The 20,758-nt window shown below is 47.6% G+C and overlaps 1 long non-coding RNA gene across 2 annotated transcripts in view; it reads left to right on the forward strand.

Moving 5' to 3' along the window:
* Positions 1 to 2,592: 2,592 nt before the first annotated feature.
* The window catches only part of LOC108291396, a 21,198-nt gene continuing 3,032 nt past the window's right edge, over positions 2,593 to 20,758 (forward strand). For both annotated transcript variants that reach the window (XR_005197287.1, XR_005197288.1), the window contains exons 1-2: positions 2,593 to 2,669; positions 17,454 to 17,567. This is a non-coding gene — a long non-coding RNA (uncharacterized LOC108291396). The remainder of the gene's footprint in view (positions 2,670 to 17,453; positions 17,568 to 20,758) is intronic.

The following is a 20,758-nucleotide window of genomic DNA, read 5'->3' on the forward strand; positions in this document are numbered from 1 at the left end:
TGTTTAAGCCTCCTGTAGCAGAACTCATCAACCCCCAACTTTTTTTTTTCCCAGGTGCTCTGTCCTGGCAAGTTAGGGCTTTATTTATGAGTTTCTATTGTGCTGCTGGCCTTTTTCAGGGCTGCCCTGCCCAGCGAGGAGGGAGCCTAGTCACTGTCTTCCTGCAGAGGCTTTGCTGAGCTGCTGTGGGCTCCCCCTAGCTGCTGTGTGGACTTCCCCGCAGTCCTGTTTACATGGGTGTAGTTAGAACTGCCTCGGCAATGGTGGCCCACCTCTATAATGCTGGACTCTCTCTGTAATGGCGGACTGCCTCAGCAAAGGCAGACTGCCTCAGCAATGCAGACTACCTCCGTAATGGTGGAGTAGTGCCTTGGTAATGGTGGACGCCCCTCCCCCACAAAGCTGGACCATCCCAGGTTCAGCTGTGCTTACTGTGAAACTCTCAATCCAGAGTGTTTCTGATTGCTGTTTTTTTGTGGGGGTGGGAGCAGATGAGCTCAATCACCTGGCTCCCTGCCTCAGAGCCCTTTTTAAAAAAATTTTTTTAGTTGAATGGTTGACTATGTCTCCCAGGTGTTCCAGTCGCCTGTTGAAAAGGCGCCGGGATCTGTGTGATTTTCCATACAGCAACCCACTACACCAGCTGAAACAGCCGCGCTGAGATTCATGGCACTTTTTTGCCCAGGAATCTCCTGGCCTGGCTCCCTGTTTCAGTCCCCTTTTTAATCAGATGAATGGGTGACTCTGCCTCCCAGGAGCTCCAATCGCCAGCTAAAATGGCGCCCGGATCTGTGTATTTTGTATGGAGAACACCCGTGCCAGCAAAACAGCCACACTGGCGAAAACAGCCCCGCCAGCCAAAACAGCCACAGAGGCGAAACCAGCCACGCTGGCAACCCATGGGGCTCCTCTGCCTGGGAATCTCCTGGTCTGTGGGCAATAAAAATCCTTCTGGAAATGCGGCATCCACTCACCCTCTGCGCTTTCGCTGGGAGCTGCAATCCTGAGCTGCTCCTAATCGGCCATCTTGTGGTTACATCCATAAGTCATATAATTCTTACAAAATTCAGTGAGATGGATATTCTCAACCTATATCACACAAGAGGAAATTGAGGCACAAAACCTAACTCCCTGGATGCCACAGAAGCAAGTTAGAAGCCCACCTGGGTGCAAACCCAGATGCTCTGAAGTGTGGGCCGACTCCTGCTGGGCACCCCCTGTCCTCCCTGACGACCTTCAAGCCCCACCATCACGAGCGTGTTCAGATCCAGCCATTGGGAACTGCATCTTTAGTTTGTGCTACAAGGATTAAGCGTCCCAGGCCCAGATACCAGCTCACAATGTGACCTGCTGTAAGTTCCTTTGCCTTTGGGGCCTCAGTTTCCCATCTATAAATGAGGGAACTGGGTCAGATGAACCAGGAACACCTGGGTAAACTCTTACAAAATGTGGACTCCTGAGGATTCTGCTTCAGCGATCCTGTATGGGCTCCAGCTGGGATTGAGGACTCTGGGCCACCTTCATGAACAACATGTGCTGTAGCAGATGTTAGCAGCTTTATTTATTGAGCAACTACCATGTGCCAGGCATTGTGTCAAGTGCTTTACAGAGATTGTCACATTTTTGTGTCACAACAATCCTGTACCGAAGATGCTATTTTTATTCTAATTTTAAAATGAGGAAAGGCTTAGAGATGTGAAGTGGCTTTTCAAGGTTATCAGCTAGTAATTACCATAGCCAGGATTTGTACGCAGATGTCATGACTTGAACACTCACATGTGAATTCGTTACACTACACTATCCTTTTGCTTGTTCAGCTCATTGCCCTGCCCTCTCCAGGCCTTGCTGAATGGGCTATGGGCAATGTGACTTATTTCTACAGCTCATTGTGCCAGGGGTGAACAAGGGGCTTAAACGAGCCACTGAACTGGATGGCTAGTAACCAATCAGCGTTTCTCTTGAGAACTTGCACCGAGATATTGAGAAGAGACATTGATACTTTGGATGATGTTGAGACCCAGAGTGATAATTTTAGAGCTGGAGCCAGAGTTGGCACCATAAGAACTCAAAGTTATGTTGACACTGAATTTATGGGGAGCTTTTCAGAGGAGGCTGGTTTGCAGAGAGGAGAATGGAACAGATAGAGCAAAGAGAAACCAGAGATGAGAAGGAAAGGAAAAAGAGAGAAGGAAGCCTGCGGGATGCCTTTCTAGGTCCTTGGAGACCAGCCTGCACTCCCTGATATTAGGACGCATGCTCTGCCCCAGTGTCTTTCTAATAAATCCCTTCTACTTAAGTGAACTCCGTGGGTTTCTGATCCTGGGAGTTGAATTATTCCCTAAAATACTTGCCCCAAATTCCCTACAAAGTTTTTAGGATCAAATTAGATCTTGTGTATGAAAAGGCTCAGTGACCTGTAAAGAACTATACTAATTATGAAATATCTGGAAAAAAAAAGCTCTAAGTTTAAATATAATCAATGGATTGCTGTGAGAAAAACTCAGAAATGGGAGACTCACCATGGGGAGAGGGGAGAGCTTAATGAAGGGAGCTCTATAGAGGCAGTGGTTCTGCCCAGAGATTTGTAGAAGATATAGGATATGGAATGCAAGAGAGAGGAGACCCTCCAAGCAGAGGAAATAGCAGAAGCAACCAACCCTGTGAAGAATGTATGTGAGTGTGTGAATGCAGGTGGGGGGCAGCAGGGATGTCAGGGGATTACTGTGGCTGCTGTCCAGTGGGAATACATTTGGGGAACTCCAGTGAATGGATGTTTATTGTGTATACTGGGCAGTAGGGAGCCATTGGAGGTTGTTGAGTAGGTGGTTTAAGGAAGGCAGAAATGATGTGATGAATTAGTTGGGGACGGGAATGGAGAGAAGTAAGCAAGAAGGCATTGTAGTCTCAGACGACCCAAAAAATCATCCAGAAAGAGAGATTTCATGAACGAAGAGCAACCAAGACTAGGTCTTATATGTAGGTCACCCATTAATTCATTCAAAAAACTTTTAAGAGCCCTACTATGCTAGGCACTGTTCCAAGCAAAGGCGATTTAGAGTGAATGGGACAGGTGGGGTTCCTGCCCTCTGGAAGCTCACAGTTTGGTAAGGGAGACAGACGTGAATGCAGTGATGCCGCAAATCAATAGGAGGTCACATATGGCAAGGCGAGCCTGTTACAGCAGCTTGACCAAATTGGAAAGTGGGTGGAAGTGGGTCAGGGAAGGCTTCCCTGAGGAACAGAGATTTCCCTGCAAAGTCTGAGTAGAAGTGTTCTAGGTGTAGAGCAAGTAGGAAGACATTCCAAGTTGTGAGAACAAAGCCGGAAGTAGCTAGGACTTGAGAGAGCAAGGAGGTGGGGAGGGTCTTGGTGAGAGAAGAGGTTGGGAAGGCAGGGGAGTCCCTGCAGGGCCTTGAAGGCTGTACTGAAGATTTTGGTCTGAACTCTAAACACAGTAGGAAGCCAAGGCAGCAGGGACGAGCATGATTAGATTTGTGATCTTAGAAATCTACTCTGCTTTAAATATGAAGAAACAATAGGAGTGGGTCCAAACACGATTCTGGGAGGTCAGTTAAGAAGGTTTGGCTGTAAGCCATGGAAACTAACCCTGCTGATCACAGGCACAAAAGGATAACTAGTTAGGGGACTGATAGAACTGAAGAGAAGGCTCTGGGGACCTTAATGATTGGTGTGGGTTTCAGTCCCCCAAAACTCTCTTCCCACTTTGTCGTCATGTTCTCAGGTCTCTCTACATGCCGGGGGTATCGCTGTCAGCCACTTTGGGGTCATATCTTTACATTCATTTCCCAGAAAAAAAGAGAAAATTCTGTGGAAGAACTCTAATCGAGCCCCATGCTTGGCATCAGGGTCTGATGGGATGGAGATAGAGTGTGGCAGGAGTACAGGGACCCACAGCCCCACCAAAAACAGATGGAGCCTGGGAAGAGCACCTCCATAAAGGAAGGGTTGAAGGACTTGGGGGATTCTGCTGCCAGAAAATGGCAGAAGGGATATGCATAGACAGAGGGGAAAATCGATGTTTAATGCAGAAGTGATTGCAATAATCTAGGTGGGGAGAAACATAGTCCAGGGAATGGTTTGAAGGAGAAAAAAAAAAAAAAAAAAAAAAGGGACTAGCATGGATGAAGTTACTGTTTGCCAGGTATGGAGCTGGGTCATTTTCCTTATTTTCACAATTCCATGATGTAAGACTGATTTCATAGAGAAGAAAACTGAGGCGCAAGAGAAACAGGGTTGTTTGCCTGAGATCACACAGACATTCAACAGAGGGTTTGAGAGTTGATTTCAGGGTTTGGTGGTTAATTTCAAACCCTATGCTTTCTTGTATTCAATGTGTATCTTGGGCAGAGAAAATAATTCTGGCCTTTGACATTGACTTCCCAATTACAGGGAGGCCAACCAGAGAGAACAGCCTTGGAAATAGCTTAACATCAAGGCTCACAGAGAGAATGAGGGGTTCAGTCTAGATTTGGAGGGTGAAAGGTCATCCTGGCAGGCTCCTGAGGCATGTGAGTCCCCCATTAAAATGGATCTCTGTGTACTGCCTACCTCCTTTTTCTTTCCTCCCTGCCCCCCTGGATGTGGTTACCTGACTGGCCTGGTTTTTGCTGATCTTCTAATTAACAAAAAATCCAATTGCTTTTTTAAATTCTTATTTTAGGAAAAGAAGCAAGATGATTTTGCATAGGTTTGTCTGATTGCTGGATAGCAGGCGCCTTCCAACTTGCTTAATCCTTATTTAATTCCTTGATCAAGCTGGTTCAGCCCAGAACAGCCTGCACCTAGAAAACTCAGAATAAAGGCTGTGTTTTCAGGTATTAAGCACTGCCATTGTGTTTATTCTTTAATGTGATCAAAATGTGCCTGTGTGTAATGAGAGGGACAGGCATACCAAGAAGTGGTTGCTGGATACGGAATTCAAAGAGCAGAGAGTCTGCATCTTGAAAATGAGGTCCAGGAGGCCAGATGCCGTGGCTCACGGCTATAATCCCAGCACTTTGGAAGGCAGAGGTGGGCGGATCACCAGGTCAAGAGATCAAGACCATCCTGGCCAACACGATGAAACCCTGTCTTTAAATTTTATACTAAACCCTGTCTCTAATTTTGTACTAAAAATACACAAATTAGCTGGGCATGGTGGCTTGCACCTGTAGTCCCAGCTATTTGGGAGGCTGAGGCAAAGGAATCGCTTGAGCCTGGGAGGCGGAGCTTATAGTGAGCCAAGATGGTGTCGCTGAACTCCAGCGTGAGACACAGCAAGACTCTGTCTCAAAAAAAGAAAATGAGGTCCAGGGGAGATGGGAAGGGGAATGGACTTGGGGGTGGAGTCAGGAGGGAAGTGTGACTGGATACTGTGCCCCCAGGGCTGGGAGCCCCAGGCCCAAGCAGAGACTGCTCAAATCATAGGGTTCAGGCAGGAAAGAAATGTCACATTGCAAGTAGGGAGTTTGTAGACAGTTTAATAAAGGGACCATGTGAAGAGTGGGGAAGGAGATTGCAGAGAAACCACGGAAATGATGTGGTGTCCAGGGCTAGTAACACAGGGGTCATTCCCACTCCTAGATCTGAAGGGCCAAGGGGACAGAACAGAAGAGTAATGGCCAGAACCCAGAGGCAGAACAAGTTGAATGTAGAGGACTGCTGGACAGGAGCTGCGACCTCTAGTTGAGGATCCTGCAGGGGGGGAGCCGGGAATGAGCCCCCAGTCTCATTCTCCTTCCTCCCCCCATCTCCTGTTGGTATTCTTCATTGGCAAAACCCAAATGGAAACCTAGGGGCAGACAGCCCAGTGAGGGATCCCACAGGCTGAACAGGGGTCTTGGTGGTGGTGGGGGGTTTGCGGGGGAGCAGATACAGAGGACCCAGCACAGCTCCCTGCAGTCATCCTCCTGGCCTCTCTGGCTGTGGGCTGTGAAGGAAAGCAATGCACGTGTAGGGGAGGAGGATACACTTCAGACTCAGTCATGGCTGTCTGAGCCTGGCCTTCCAGCTTCCTGTCCACCCAGGCTTGCCAGCCATGTCTTCATACCCTTCCCTCCTTTCTTTACCTTTATCAATGTGTATTTGTCTCTCAAGGCTTATTAGACAAGAGGAACTAGTCTGACAGATAGAACCTGGATTAGATGTGTTTCCCCTTCATGTTCCCATTCATACAGAAACAAAGCAACACTCGCCTCTTAGGCCCTGCTTTGGACCTCAGGGGAGTTTGGATACAGCTCCTCTGAGGAAGTAGAGAATCTACCTGACCCAGGTGTGCCAAGCCTGCCTCCTCGTTTTGACTCTCATCTTTTCCAAGACCTGAGAATCCATCAGAGTGGAACGTAATCTGGATGTGCTGCCCTCTTCTCCCTCCTGACTCCACACTGACTGTCCGTCTCTATCCCTTCCTTCTGGGAAGTCTTCCCTGATTGCCCCACCGGTATCTGCTCACTTCTCTGCACCACAGGCAATTAGTATTCACAGGTTCCTGTTGCTCCTGAATATGGCTCTGAAAATGTGGGTTCTAAGCCCACTGGGTTATGATCACTTTCAAGGAGCATCTCTTTGGAATGTCCCCAACTTTCCACCATCTGCACCAGCTGAGCCAACATCTCTGGAAAATGTGAGGTTGCACGGGAGGCAGGTGTTCTGTGGAATCATCTAACTTGACCCCAGAGACACAATACCGAGAAGTAAAATGTAATATACTCAGGGTTCCATAGCTCTGGGAACAGAGCCAGGCCATTGAACCAGCTCCTACTTCTGGATTTTGAAAACTGAAATTGTTAGAATTGGAAAGAAGCAGAGACATCACCTAACCCAATAGCTTACACTAATTTTTAGCTAAAGAATCTTTTATTTCCCACAAATTAAATCCTTTGTGGATTTCAATAGCTAACAGAGAAATGGTAGCTTCTTTGATGAAGGAGGTTTAAGGGTCAGAACTCCACTCAGCCTCTGCTGGTCTTCAGGTCGGAGAGCCAAGGGTTCCATGTGGCACGAGGCCAAATCCCTGAGCTCATGCAGCCCCAGTGTGAATATTGAGGCCACACAGGAAGGTAACTTGTCTTAGCTGGTTACTGGCAGGGGAAGAGCTGGAACCCTGGCCTCAGCATTCCCCGGCTGATGTCCTTTCCTTCTCACCTGGCCTCTTATGAAAGTTGTTTGCCTTGGTCATTTGTAGCTCAGCTCTCTCCCCTCCCTACAGACATGCTCCAAGAAGCCAGGTCTATGGGAGGACAAAGCATAGCCCGTGAAGCTGTGCTGGACCTATGGGCAGGTTGGACATCTGGGACTGGAACAAACCTCGGAAGCTCCTCCTGATCATACCCCCAGAGCCTGTTAGACCCAGTGGCTGAGCCATCCAGTTGCCAACAATCCAGGCCCAGGACTTTGGGTTGTGGAAAGCCCAGGCCAGATTCTCTCACTCTTAGCTGAGTGCCTTTCTCTGACCTCTCAGGAGCTTGCTGGTGACCTGGCAACTTGGCTGTGTCGAGATCCCGTGTGAGGATCAATTAGCATGCAGTGTTGGTGCTGGCTGGCTCCACGTATTATTTGCACAGGTTAAGTATTCCTGATAAGACTTCTCAAATCAAAGGGCTGAAATGAACTTAATTAGAACTCAGAATACTCAAGGTAGAGATAAAAGGAAGCACCTTCAGTTCTCTGAAACAACACACTGTAGGTGGGATAGGGAGAGCAAAAAGGAAACAGTGAGGGAGCTGGTCCCGAGCTATGATTAAATCCTTCCATGTGCAGACAAGGAGGCTGGAGCCCAGCCTTCAAGCCCTGGTCTTCCCTCCAGGGACCTTCTCTTCCCACCAGACTTAAACTCAGACTGTCTCTCTGGAAAATGAATGTCAAGTGTACTCAGGGGCCAAGCAGCATGGGTGTGAGGAGAGCAGGTGGGCTGGCAGGCAAGGAAAGGAAAGGGAATTCCATTTTGATTCCATTTAGAAAGACGGACAGCCCCCAGTGCTCATGATTCCCTCCAGGTTGGGGTAGAAAATGCAGTCATCAGAGATGGCAGCTTCTTAAGCCTGGGGTAAGAGGGCAGGGGAAAGGGGAACTCGTTTTCTCTAATTCTTTCAGATTTTCAGGTTAGTTATCTCCCAGAGTCTACACTTCCAGGAATCTGGGTCCTTACTAGTGGCACTTTCAGCCCGTTCCCCGGTGGGATAGCTAAAGGACACTCTGCCATTCCCAGTGGGGCCAGGGCTCCTGGTGCCTCACCCATGTCTTCACACATGCTCATTGCTCAAGCGTGAGGTGTGTTCCCCACAGGGCCCCAGGCCTCCCTAGCCGGACCGAGCCCCAGTGGCCCACAGCCATCAACTACTCAATACTGCACCCTGAAGGTGCCATACTTCCTATTGTCATGGCCCAAAGAAACCACTTGCATCTAGATCCTTGTTTCAGAATTTCCTCTCACAAGTCAAGATACTGAAGAATAAAGAATCTTCAAAGACTGGGGGTGGTTTTTATTATTTTCCTCCTCGACGTTCTCACAAGCTTGGACTGAAAAATCGCAGCTCCTGCATCATTTCCTTGGTCTCACGTCTATTTATCTCTCATCTCAGTGGTGCTGAGCCTTCGGGGGGTGTGACCTCACCATGGCCTCCACCCCAGCCTCTGCCTCTGCCACTGGAGGGTCATCTCACCACTGACTCAACCCTGGCCATCTACTGCCTTTCAGCCTTGGTCTGGAAAGCAGTCTCAACGCATGTCCACTTGCCCACATGATGCACTGGTACCCGGAAGAATGGGTCCGTAGATCTGCAGGCATATGCTTCTGCCCCCCCCCCAGAAGCCCCCACTTGCACCCTGCACCTGCAGCCCGAACCTCTGACCCCTTTGAACCCCAGCCTCACTTCTCTGTCTCTAAAGTCTTTATCCACTCTCTGCTCTCTGCTATAGTTAAAGGTACAGGTCATGTCTTGGGGAGGTCACTTGAGAGCAGAATCTAGGTTGAATTCATCTTATGGCCTGTGCAGTCACAGGCACTGTTGCCCTTAGAACCATTTCTCACCCTCCCTCTCATGCCCCTCCGCTCTGTTCTATACTGAAGGGCCAACCCCTGCTCATCAGCTTGACTGGCTTCTGGGTCCACCAGTAGGAGGCCCTGATGGAAATTGGAGGGTGGGAGGAAGGGAGAGTGTTTCTCCTTTTTATTTCCAGCAGTGTCTGCCTTTCCTCTGGTTCTACATTCCTTCTAATAGGATCATGAAGTTCAAGATATCCCCTACTGCTAGGGTTTGGTGACCTCCTTCTTTCATCTCCAGCCATAGGGGCAACAGTGGCTTCCTGCTATTGCTAGTCTTGCTGTTGTCTTACTCTCCCCTGTTGGCTTCCCACCTCCCCGCATCATCTAAGCAACCAGTATTCTGCATTAAATTCCCCCTGGTTCTGTACTCTGAGTGTTTCCTGTTTACTGGGTTGGACCTGACTGATTCATATCCCATTGCCCTGTAAACCCTCTGGATACAGATCTGTAAGATGGGGGTAACATTAGAACATGCCTCAAAAAGTGGTTATGGGGTTCGCATGAGTCAACCCTTGTAAAGCACAGAGCACAGCACCTGGCATGTGGCAGGCATTCAGTAAATGGGTGGTGTTATTATTAGTGAACTGTGTGTGTCAGTGAACTGTGTATATTAATAAACTCTGTGTGTGTGTTATTGCTAGTGAACAGGACTGATAAATCTCTGTGGATGTGGGTGTGCATTGGGGAAGGGGAGGATATTCACTTCTGGGGGCAGCTGTGTGTGGCCTGTGTGAAAGGGTGCCTCTGTGGGTAACCAAACCAGAACTGAGAGCCCACGGGGAGTGCTCTTATGGAAAATGACTCTTGTCACCTCATTATCCCCTTGTACAATCACCTTTCTCTTTGCAAACTTATAAAAATCAAAGGGCCTGGAGGACTCTGGGGGCAGAGAGTAGGTGCCAGCCTCAGCCCACCTGGGGTTGGCACATCAGAGATATGGCTCGTCTGTGGGGAAAATAAGGTCTTCTGTGGCTGAGTGGCCAGAGGAGTAGGGGAAGGATTGCCTGGAGCCCATGGTGCTGTGTGGGCCATGTGAAAATCTGTGCTGGACTCAACAGAAGTCATCCCATGGGATCAAACTTCCTGATCCTTTAGCATGTGTGTCCCTGGTCCAGGCATGGGATGAACCATGTAAGAGCTTTGTGGGAATTCACTCAGGGTGGTGGCAAAAATATTATGGGAAAAATATTAGATAAAGCTATAAAATATAGTCTCAAACATTTTTGGAAGGCCTAAGAGTTTTTTCTATAGTTCTTGGGTGTCAGTGAACTGTGTATATTAATAAACTCTGTGCGTGTGTTATTGCTAGTGAACAGAACTGATAAATCTCTGTGTATGTGGGTGTGCATTGGGGAAGGGGAGGATATTCATTTCTGGGGGCAGCTGTGTGTGGCCTGTGTGAAAGTGTGCCTAAGGCACCCAGAGTCCCTTTGCAGGAGCCAGAGAGATTAGGGCACAAAGACAAAGGAACGTGAGTAGTTTACCTAGCTAGCTTGTTTACTCATGTGGTCTTAAAATTAAACTTTGAGCTGAATAGCCCTCTTGTGGGTAGGTCGACAAGGGATATTAACCACTAATGGTGTTTGCTTTGGGCACTGGAACCTGTCCTTTGAACTTTAACCTCTAGTGGTGTTGACTCAAGCTTTTGTCAATTAAACTTTACTAAATAAATGTAAGTCTCACTGGCTGGTGGGGGCCAGCAGCTGCTATCTCTTTACAGCACTCTCCAGGGAATCTGTAAATGGCCACAGACCCTCAGCTGAATTGACAAAGCATAATATCTGTGTGTCAGTGTACTTCATTCATCTGTCACTGAGTCAGGGTCTGCAGGACAGATCCCCGCAGGTGGTGATCCCAACAGAGCTTCAGTCTGTGGATGTTGGCCAGGGACCTCCAACTCCTCTGATGTACAGAGACATGCAGAATTTATAGCTCATGGGCATTAGAGACTCATTCCTACCATAATAAAGAGGAGGACACTGGATAAGAGAGGGGGAATGACTTGCTCAAGATCACTGAGCTGAAATGAGAACTCAAGTGTTCTTATTCTACTCTACCTTTTTTTGTGTTCGGCAGAAACAACCTTCTCTAATTTTTCAGTACAAATGGGATATTTCAATAATAACAATTATCCTTTATCTTTCTTTTAGGCTTTATAGTTTACAAATACCTATCTCATTTGTGATGGGGATAATATTTTGCAAAAATAAAAATCAATGCATTTTAACTTTCCCCCTAAATTGTATTCTTATGCAGTCGTGTTCCTCCAAGGCTGAGCCATGAGATTTGTCACCCCAGTGAAGGGAGTCCTGCTTGGAACAAAGACTCCATGGAGTGGGCCTAGAGGACCCTGGTGAATCCAGTGGGGCTCAAATCCTGGCTCATTCACTGGTCAAATAACTTCTCTATGACTTAGCCTTTCCTCTGCAGCCAGAGGATATCTCAGATCTCCCTTATAAAGTAGTTTTGAGACAGGCACAGAGTAAGTGTTGCATACGTGCTATCAGGCCTAGAGGACTTGCTCATGGAGCTTTCCATAGGGAACATCCCATTACTCATTCATTCCAGTCTGGAGGCCTGTAAGGTAAAGAAGGAAGCTGGAGATGAGGAGGGAGGCAATGAGACCTGCCCTGGTCTTTCACCAGGCTAAACTCCCCAAAGAGGAAGTTATCCTGTATTAATGGAGAAAACACCAGAGTAGAGAGGATTCTGTCCCCATCTCTTTTAGAACTCAGGCAGGTCATTGGCTTCCCAGGCTGCTCCTACCATAGTGTGAGGTGGCTGCACTGAAGCAGATTGAGCAATGTGTACAGTTAGCGGAGAGAAGGCCTGAGTTTGGGTCTCCAAGTACCTCTTGGTGTTTAAGCCCAGAAGTTTGTGCCAGCCTGAAGTGAGGTAATTCTAGTTTGAGAGTTTCCCAGAGAGTTCAGAGAAGGCTGTAGACCAGGACCTCAGAGTATCTTCAGCATCATGAAGAGGCAGAATGGGACCTGTTCCATATGGGAGTTCCAGGGCAGCCCTGCCCTGACAGAGCTAAAAAAGAACATGCCAGGGGGTTATCAGCCTTGCCCACCAGCAGTGGAGGGCCTACTGAACACTCAGAGATAGACGACCCACCCTCATCTTGCTGGGCACCAACCCACACACACCCAAGGACTGCTTGAGGCCACATGTGCCCTTCCCTCCAATGCCCCACCACCCTCTCGCCATCCACAAAGGTGCCACCTGGAGGGCAGGAGGGAAAGAAAGATCAGCATTTTACCCCCAAGAAACCGAGTGGTTTCTTTAAAAGACTGTTTAAATCATTGAATTGAACTTAGATGACTGGATTGGGCTAAAATATAGTTGCCTCTCCCCCATTACCCACAGACTAGGGGCACACACTCCAAACAGCTAACAGAAAATAAAGAAAAGTGCCTTCTCTGCACATCTGAGTGTGCTGTGAGTACATCTGTGACCTTGCCACATATATTATCTTGTTTGATTCCCATATGTGCTGGAAAATGGCCATCACTGGGGGTCAGCTTAGAGTGGCCATATGGTAGGGAGCAGCAGAGGCCATGGTGGTGTGCCCAGATTCATCTTCATTATCACCATTTCCATTTCCAGTGGCTCCAGAGGCCTTGGTCTCCACCTGCTGGCACCTCCTTCCATGCTGGGTTCTAGGTTGAACCAAGTTTGGTGAAGGAAGGTGGATGCAATGTAACTCGGGGGAAACAGCTCAGGCTTTGGACACTTCCAGACCAGACCTGGGTGGAAATCCCAGCCTTCCTGCTCACCTGCCATGCAACACTGGGAAAGCAACTTCACCTCTCTCAACCATAAAATGGATATCACACAAAGTTAACTCTGCAATGTGGATGTAAGAGTGAGAGGTGCATGTAGAGTATGAGCACAGTGCCCTGGGCTCGGCAGGTTCTTGGTAAATGGTAGCAAATTTAAGGATGAATGAATGAATCAATGGGCCATTGCAGAGATAAACACACAGGTAGGGGTCTCATGCTGAAAGGCAGTATAGTGTTGTGTTTAGGAGTGAGGGCCACAAAGCCAAGTGGCCTGGGCTTAAATCTGGCCTTGGTCACTTACTTGCTATATGGAAAATGTACTAAATCTCTCCACGCCTCTGCACCCCTATGTGTACAATGAGAATGGGGATAATGACGCCCATCTAATGGGGTTGCTGGGAGGATAAAATGAGTTAATATACGTAAACCTTTTCCAGCAGTGCCTGGAACAAAATGAGTGCTCTGTAAATGTTAGCCATTGACATGATGACGAGAGCTGCCATTCCATTTCACTCTGCCCTGTGCCCAGCATTGCTCTAGGCCCTGTGAAGAATATATATGAGAAGCCTAAGACATGACATCTGGCCCCAAGCCGTTCATTGAGGAGCCCAGATGTTCATCCCTGCAGCAACCATGCTCAGGCTGCCATACGGGCCAGAGTGAGGCTAATAGAACCAAGGACCCAGGGGAAGTGCACATAAAAGATGGCACTGGGAGGAGAGGAGCAGAGTAGGTGGAGGCGGGTGGCTGAGGTGATGGTGCCTATGTGCACCTGTAGGACGGGTGTGCTATCCAATTTCACATGCTCTGTGTCTCCTCACTAAAGCGTCTCACTGTGGAGGTACCTAACAGCCAGGCCAGTGACAGTGTAACAGGAGTCCAGACACCGGTGGCCTTTATATGTGCCTCATCTTTCAGAGAATGGAAGACTGTGGACCAGTCACTTGCTGCCCTGAGCCTCCATCCCCTTAAGCATGAAATGGGAATCACAGCACCTGTCCTTCCAGTTTCTCAGGGTGGTCACAGCGTAAAATAAACCAAGAAGAAAGTACCAAATAACTGGTTAGGATCTTCGTATGAATTAGCCAATGCATGAACCACCAGCCCATGGACTATTGGGAAGATAAATGAACCACCCCCTAAAGGAGAAGTTGGGGTACTTTCACCCCTGATTTGGTGAGAGGACAGCTGTCTCATCCCATAGACCTAAAGATCTTCTGTGTTTAGTCTCCTCAGAGCCCTGACATTAACCATGGGTTAAACAGCTGACTTCATAGCCTTCCCACATCACAGCTACTTGCCTGTAGATATCACAGCTGGGGAGGACAGAAGCACTGAACTCGAAGCTCCTTAGGGGAAGAAGATATGCGACCCACACAGCCTTCTTTGCTGGACGGTCACCTTTCTTTTCTGCCATAAGATGCTGGCCTAGGGGCCTCATCTGCCTGCTGCCCTGTGAAACCCACCCACGTCTACTCACAACCTCCACCCTATTTTCCTATCTGCTCATCCCTCGGAAATCAAACTTAATCACCTTCCATCTGGCTTCTGCATTGCAATAAATAGTTGCAGCGTGCTTCTGAGGAGGGAAAAAATATCCAGCATTTAAAATATTGAGCCACTCAGAAATAATTATTCATGAGGTATTTGTGCATGCGTTAGAGTTTTCCCTCGAGGCTGAGGGCTGCCTGCTGGAATGAACTTAGCCACAACTTGGCCTTTATTTCCTTGTTTTATTTTTTTCTTTCTCATTTTTTCCTCCCTGCGTTTATGAATCCTCAACACATTTGATAAATTGAAACATTAAAAATGCTGATGAGCATGACATGGGTAGGGCATTTCTAAAGCTCATCAACAGAAGAAGCTTATGATGAGGAAGGACCTTAGAGATGTGAGGCTGCGCAGGAGGGCACTCAGTTCGGGTTGGGAGCCAGCAGAGCCCCGTCCTCAGGGAGTCTCAGCCTGAGGGGAGACGCAGCCCCGTCCTCACGGAGCCTCAGCCTGAGGGGAGACACAGCCCCGTCCTCATGGAGCCCCAGTCTGATGGGGGAGACACAGCTCCATCCTCAGGGAGCCCCAGTCTGAGGGAGACACAGCCCTGTCCTCAGGGAGCCCCAGTCTGTTGGGAGAAGACACAGCTTCATCCTCAGGGAGCCCCAGTCTGAGGGAAGAGAAAGCCAGGCTGTCTTGGGACTTCCTATAAGAGGGGAGAGTCTATTCTGCTTTAGAGATGGTGTTCTCAAGCTCAATGACTTTCTGATTGGGAGATATGTTTGATAGTGTCAGTTTTCAACGGGCAACTGAGTTGACTGATTTACCTATTTGTGCATTTAACAAGTATTTATTGAATTCAGATTTTACTTCTGTATCAAGTAGCCATAATACTGAGGGATTCCCCTAAAAAAATAAGACAGTTTTTTTTTTGTTCAGGACAACCAGCCTTATTTGGGAGACAGATAGGTAATGATTTTCTCTGTAAGCTGTTCTAAGTGCCCTAACAGAGAGGAGCCCACAGGTCTGGGGAGAGAGACAGGCAAGGCCCAGTGTCTCCATTTTGCTGTGGAATCTTCCAAAAAGATGGAACAGAAAACAAGTGTTGCATGTGGACTATCAGAACCTCTCTAAAGGATGTTTTTCACTCATTCATTTATGGATTTGTTCAGAAAGTATTTTTGGAGACCCTCTAGATTCTAGTGTGATGCTAAATGTGGGGGTAGAGGGGGAGTAGACATGATTCCTGCTCTTCAGCAGCTCCCCGACCTGTGGCATCTTCACCCATTCTTACTTGGTATATTCCAGAACTTTGGAGCAAAAGCCATTTGGAGGCCACCTAATTCTGTCCCCTCTCTTGAGACATAAGGCTGTGTGGGCAGACTGAGTCCCAGCACCCGGCATAGTGCTCAGGGAGGAGCACTCTAAATCCAGGTAGATCCAACTGCGCTTACCTGATCCCCACTCTTAAGAGATCTCTGTTTAGGTCTGCTCAGCTTTCCTCTATCCCTCTTGCTGCAAACTCATCCCTTTTCCATGCAGGGGTGCCATGGAGGAGCGCTTTGCTCTCCCTGCCCTCCAACCTCCTTTGCCTTCCTGGCCACACCACAGCACACCAGCCCAGCCATCTCTGGTTTCTGCTCACTGAAAGGCCCTGAAGATGATCGGATGATAGGTTTCCAGGAGCCCAGAATCAGGATCTTCACAGGGCAAAGGTGCGCCACCCTCTGGGGTGTTGGGGGCTAGGGGAAGGGTAAATCAAGAACACACTGGGAATTGAAGCAATGGCATTAGGACCTGCTGGGCTTGCTTCGGGAGGTGGGGGCGGGGTGAGTCTGGGTGAAGTGGTCCCACCTGGGGTATAGCTGCCTTTAGCGTGGGTAGGGTCCTTTAGGACAGCTGAGTTAGAAAACAGGTCAAGCTGCTGTAATAGTGACTCAGACGGTGGCTGACATACTGGGGAGTTTACCACTCTCTTTTGCGATAAGCCAGAGGCAGGTGGGCAGTCACCCCACACTGGGGGTGCTGCTCTGCCACTGTGAGCACAGGCGTTCCACTGCAGGCTGCATGAGGGCTGCTCCAGGGGTGGCCAATCTCCAGCTGGTGGGAGGTCAGGAAAGAGTAAAGAGTATTCTCCTTTTTCTTTTTTTAAGGATATGCCCTGGAGGTTGCTTCTGCACGCACTTTCACTCACATCCCATTGGCCAGAACTCAGTCACATTGCCGGGGCACCTTGGAAATGTAGTCTGTTTCAGGGAAGCTACGAGCTCTGCTGAAACTTGAGCGATGCTAAAAACAAGGAGAGAATGGGCACCGGGCGTCATGCAAGGTTTCTCTCACAGGGATCGCCTCAACGCTGCCGAAGACCCATGGCAGTTTTATTTCCCCCAAACACCTCAACAGCCCTTCGGTCCCCAAGGAATAGCAGGATTTGAGAGAAAAGCCCCCAGGGCAACCAGCTCAGAGGCAGGAAGGAGGCTTTTTGAATTGGTTTGATGCAGACTTGCTAATGCTGCCTAAAAATGAGGCTGGTGATGGGGTCCCTCAGAAGCCAGGCTGAGAGGCTCAGTCCACCAGGGCTGGTGCCTAGACCCATTGCCGCAGCAGCGGGGACTGAGCAGCATACAGTAGCGGCACCCACAGCGGGGCCCTCCAGGATTCCGGGGGGTTCGCACTGTCCTGACCCAGCAGTTACATCTGAAACCCTCCTATGTCCTCCTAGGGTGCCCTTTTGAATTCTATTTCCAAAGGAAATGATGGCTCCTTTGGAAAAGCTCCTGTGCGTGCTGGCTGAGGGCTTTCTCTGGTTACTGGAGCACGCGTGTGCCCTCTCGCAGGACAGAAGTGGCAGGGAATTACCCTGAGGAGTAGCTCCCAAACAGTAATAAATAGCCAACTCTGAAATGTGTTCTGCACAGTCTCTGAGACATTCCCAGTGGGATTGAGCCCCAGTTACCCACAGCAGTAATCTGCCCCCTGTATTGGCTTCCTTTTCTTTATTTTCTTTCTTCCCTATAGGTACTTTTTGGGGTGACCTCCCAAATCAACTGTCCTGACATCATTGTCTCTGACTCTGCCGCTGGGGAACTCAGACCAAGAAACCTGGGTTGATTGGTTCTCTTTGCTCTTTCCAGAGAGAAGATCCTACAACCAAGAGGAGGACTTCAAACTGGGAAGGAGCAGGAAGCTGTGTCTTACTGTCGCTATTGTCCCAGCACCCGGCATAGTGCCACACACAGGACAGATGGGTAAGCGCCCAGAAATTACTTCATTAGATTGAGTTAATTAAGTAAAGTGTATTCTCTCATCAGCTTGCTGTGTGATTTGGGGCAAGTCACTTTACCTCTCTGAGCCACACTTTCATCATCTACAAATACATCACCTACATAGAAGATGAAATGAGATAACAGATGTGAATGGGCTTTGTGATTCTAACACCCTCTGAATCTTAAGGGGTGAAAGAAAGCTGCCTCTTATTCTTGTTGCTGCTTTTCAGAATGCCCAGATGGGATCATTTAATGGCTAAAAGGCAGCACCAATTTTCTCATTGAAATTCTTTTATTTGAGAAAGTGGATAATCTTAGTGGAAGGAACATATATTATATTTTCTGTAAGATTCATTAAAGTTGTTTTCATTTTGAATTACACACGCAGTTTCGGAATATTTGTTCTGAATTGGTCTTGTGCCCAAAAAAAGACTGCTCCTCACCAATTTTCTCATTTGATAGCTGAGGAAATGGACCAGAGAGGACTGTGTCCCTAGGGCTACAGGCTAGTTAGGAATATTCATTCATTCTGCAGATACTACATGGGTGCAGTTATGGCCAACACTGTGCTGGGGGTGGATGTGCCTTGGTGAGCCCAAATGATCACAGTCCTGTCACCATGGAGCTGTCAGTCTCATAGAGACTGTGGCTCTAAACAAGACAGTCACACAGGAAGCCAGTATAGGGAGCAGGTTACTGTTGTGGGTAATTGGGGCTCAATCCCACTGAGCTGAGCAGCAAGTACTATGACAGAAAGAAACATGTTTCTTCAGGAACTAAAGCAATGGACCTAAGCTTGTGGTGGTGGGGAACGGAGAGAGAAGGTACCCAGAGAAAGACTATTTGAACCAAAGTCTGAAGTCTGAAGCATTATCTGGGAGAAAAAGGAAGGGAGAGCCTCCCACATGAGATAGGCTGTGCAAAGATCCTGTGGCCTGAGGTGGTACATACATGGTGGGTTTGAGGAAGTGAGGCACGTCCTTGTGGCCGGAATATGGAGCGCCAGGTGTGGGCTGGTGAGAAATGAGGCTGCAGAGGTGGGCAGGAGAGTCCACATTGGGTCCTTGGAGGGCATGTGTGCCAAGCCAACTGTGGAATCCAAGTTTTATTCATTTTTTTCTGCCCAAAATTGTCTATAAAAATTTTAAAATACAGAAAAGTTGCACTGTGAATGCTCATATACCTACCACTTGGATTCTACAATTTGCATTTTGTTTTCTTTGCTTTATCGTGTATCTGCCCATCAATGCAACCCTTATTTATCTATGAATCCATCTAATTTTCGGTGTTCTTCAAAGTAAGTTAGGACATCCATGCAATTCGGCCCTAAACACTTCGGCGTGCATATCGTATCATTGGTAAAAGCATACTGCTGTGAAGCCCAGATCCTTATCAAGATACCAAACATGCCGTCACTCCAGAAAGCTCCTTTGTGTCCCTTCTCAGTTAATTCCTGCCTTCAGCTTTCAGGCAACCACTGTTCTGATTTTCTGCACCATAAGTTAAATTTGCTTATCCTAGAACTTCATATAAATGGAATGATTTATTATATTCCTTTTTGAGCAATGCTTCTTTAACTCAACCTAATGTTTTAGAGATTAATTCATATTGCATGTATCAAGAGTTCCTTCCTTTTTCTTGTAGAATAGTATCCCTTGTATGTATGTGTTACAATTTGGTCATCCATCCTACTGTTAATAAATATTTGGGTTGTTTCCAGTTTTGGGTGATTAAAAAAAACAGTGCTAAGAACATTTTTGTACAAGTCTTTCTGAGGAGGTGTGTTTTCATTTCTCTTGGGTAAATACCCAGGAATGGAATCATCGAGTCATAAGGCTGATGTATATTTGGCTTTATAAGCAACTTGCAGACTTTTTTCCAAAGTGGCGGTATCATTTTGTCTTCTCGTGAACAGTGTAGAATTTCGGTTGTTCCACATACTCATCAGTACTTTCTGTTGTCAGCCTTTTACATTTTTGAATTGGTAAGTGTATAACGGTAGTTCACCATCATTTCAATTTGCATTTCTCTGGTGGTTGGCTGATGTTGACAACTTTTTCCATGGGCCATTTGCATTGGCTTTTGGTGAACTGTCTGTTAAAATCTTTTGTGTACTTTTAAAAAGGAGAATTGTTTATCTCCTTATTATTGAGTTTCAGGTGTGTGTGTGTGTGTGTGTGTGTGTGTGTCCCACATATGAGTCATTTGTCAGATATATAATTATTTTATCCAACAAATGTTAATTGAACAATTGCTAATGACAGCAATGTGCTTAACTAGACAACCAGGGGTCTACCTGTGGAAAGCCACAGTCTAGGTCTCCTGACTAGCAAACCCAAAGCTCTTCCTACTAAGCTCACCTTCTTCCGAAGAAAAAAGCTTTAGATTCCATGTTTCTTTAGGATCTTTGAGCTAGTAGGAAGGGCCTCAAAGGAGGCATCAGATGACTTATTTTTGAAACTCAGCTCAGCCACTTACTTGCTGTGTGACTGGGGGCGAGTCACCTAACTTCTCTGAGCTTTTATTTACTCATCTAAAAAAAGAGAAGGGGAAAAATATGACCTGCCTCGCAGATTTACTGCGAAGACTAAATGAGGCAAAAACACTGGGTGTACAGTAGGTCCTAAGCCAATGTCAGTTTTCTTTCTTTTTCTTCCCCTGGGATAAGAGACTGTGCAAAGCCTGAGGTAATTTCAGCAAGGCTTGACCTGTCTTTGCAGGGTTCTAATAGAGAAAAACTATGTAGTTTAAAAATTAGATGTTATGACGGTGCTAACAAAGTAGTGAGTACTCATTCTCTCCAGGGCTGTGCTCGAAGGCCCCTGCTTTCCAGAACTGATGAGATTTCCTGGGTTTGCTAATGGAGTATGTTTTTAATGGGCTTCCTGATCTCTCTCTATCAGCAAAGAGCTGAGAGAGGAGCACACTGGCCTGGGAGGGAGAGGGCCTGGGCTCCTGGTCTGTCTCTGTCTTAACCAACCATGTGCTCCAGGCAGGATTCTCTCATTCCGCTTGTGCATACCCTTTGGAGTAAAATCAAGGAGTGGGGTAAAGCAAATTCTAAGGTCTCTTCCGGTTCAACTATTCTGTGCTTACAGATTTCTTGGGTCCCTGATGAATGCTGGATCACAGCTGGGAGACACATTTTCAAGCAGAATTGGCTGTTAGATCAG

This window comes from Cebus imitator, unplaced genomic scaffold (genome assembly GCF_001604975.1).
Source record: "Cebus imitator isolate Cc_AM_T3 unplaced genomic scaffold, Cebus_imitator-1.0 Scaffold451, whole genome shotgun sequence".
Taxonomy (NCBI): domain Eukaryota; kingdom Metazoa; phylum Chordata; class Mammalia; order Primates; family Cebidae; genus Cebus; species Cebus imitator.